Source organism: Stegastes partitus, unplaced genomic scaffold, assembly GCF_000690725.1.
Source record: "Stegastes partitus isolate 25-593 unplaced genomic scaffold, Stegastes_partitus-1.0.2 Scaffold1025, whole genome shotgun sequence".
In the NCBI taxonomy this organism is placed as follows: domain Eukaryota; kingdom Metazoa; phylum Chordata; class Actinopteri; family Pomacentridae; genus Stegastes; species Stegastes partitus.
The window spans coordinates 139,102-141,449 of NW_007578756.1; positions in this window are offsets into that span (position 1 = coordinate 139,102).

Consider the following 2,348-nt stretch of genomic DNA (forward strand, 5'->3'; position numbering starts at 1 on the left):
TCTTTCTGTCCTTCTAAAAGGTCTGTAATCCCAAACTGGTGGGCTGCAGCCAGCACATCTTCCTGCTCTATGCTTCCTTTTACCTCCAGCTCACCAGAGTACATCAGACCGACCAGCTTCAGCAAAGTCTGAGCCTTCACAGCCTTGAGGTTGAGCTCACGTTTCTGTCCGGATGGAGGAGATGGGGAGGCCGACAGCTTCTGGGACAAGAAGGGGCTGAGAGCTGCAAGGACACAGCTGTGGGTTGGGATTGAGATCCCTTCATGAGGAGGAGAAGTTGGAGAGATAAGAGTTAATCATGTGTTTCCTTCAGTTTAATCAATAAGGCGCATGTTTTCCCTGTTATGATTTTTCCTTCTGGTCTCACCATCAGTCTGCAGGAGGGTATCGCAGAACTGAGCGCTGTTTTGTTGTCTTTGCAGCTGTCCAAGAAGCTGCATCTCATAATCAGGCCACCGGTATCTCTGCATGTCTACATGGAGACTAGGATGGAAAGTATATGGACAAAGGAACACTTGAAGAAATGTGATTGAATTTAGTGCAACACAACCTGAGATTGAAAACACACAATATTATACACTACACTAAATTACCTGACTAAGTTAAATGTTAAGGTTAATACCCGACAATATAATATTGCAAATTAACATGACTGATCTAAATATGAAGGTTAAGGCACTATTTTGTAGGGCGTTAATATTATTAAAGCCCTACATAAAATAGATATCACACAAATGTATCTGGCAGACTTAAACATTGGGTGCAAGTCTCTACAACGGTATATACTATGCCAAATTAATTGACAAATTAATTGAAAAGAAGATTAAGACACTAAAATATCACACACAACACAAATTAATATAACAGAAAACCTAATAAATATTAAAATTAAGAACCTACAATACCATATACTACAAATTAATTGAATAATTACAAATTAAAGGCCAGTATACGACAATATTTTATGACAAATTGCCACGGCTAATGTAAATACTATGGTTAAAATATTAATATATATTAAAATATACCAATTTATCTGATTAATTAAATTTTTAAGGTTAAGTACCTGTATTGTTATGTATGATATAATTTACCTGACAAATGTAAATATGGGTATAAAGCTACAATACTATACACGATACAAAGCTACCTGATTAATATCAATGTTAAGGTTAACACCCTTCTCAATCCCCCAATATCATATACAAATTATCAGAATAATTTAAAAAAAAAAAAGAAAAATTATTTAAGATCCAACAATACTATATATAATACTAATTAACCCAATTTATGCTTAATTAATATACAACTCCACATACAAGGCCAAATCACCTAATTAATTTAGGATTTAAGGTTATGACCATACAGTATTATAATATATATCAGTATGACCAACTTTAATATGAAAATGTAAAACCTACAATAAAATATATATTAATTTACCTGCCGGATTTAAATATTATGGTTAAGAAACCTGCAAAATTATGCATAATACTCGACAAACCTAAAGATTTCCTTAGAGCAAAACACATTCTGGACACGTGTGTACATGTTGTGACAGATCTACTCCAGGCACATGTGCGCTCATTAGCATTAGCATAGCTTGTTTAGCTAATTAGCATGTACCGTGACAGAGCGACTCCAGCGCGAAGAATTAACTTCAAGTTAGTGAACTTCACGGTGCCGACTTCTTACTTACCGAACAAAAGCTGTTTTGTGGAGTTGTTCCAATTCGTTTACCGACGCTAAACTAATCTGTCTTTTAGTCACAGAGTGTAATTACATAAAATCTCTCCTCCGGGACTTTGACGTTCGAAGCGTGACAATAACTTAATGCTTAGTGACTAGCTAGCTTAAGAGCTAGCCGCATTATTAGCACAGAGCTTATACAAACAGTCCAACAAACTAAAACAAAAATGCACCACTTTATCTATAAAATTGTAGTTTGGCAAATGCACTCAATAAAATGAAAGTTTAATTAGGTTAGCTTTGATTTGCAATAGTAGCGCTAGCAACTTCACACAAACTAGCCTCGTTAGCATCAAAATTACACTTACCAGTACTTTTCTGTTGCAGGAATAGAGGCGTTTGGGGCACTTAAAGTTTATTTCAGCTCTGAAGTAAGCGTTAAAATCCCCAAATTAACGTTACAGAGTCGGGAAATGTTTACCTCCAAGGAGTTACTGCAATTAGTGAAGGAGAAGCGGCTATGTGACAGCGCCGCCTTCCGGCCGCTCTGGCAAAGGACACTAAGCTCACAATGAAGAAAACCTGGAACTGGTAATTATCACTAAAGCTGATTCATTATTAAACAACGAGAGCAACAAAGAGACAAAGGAAAACAGAGG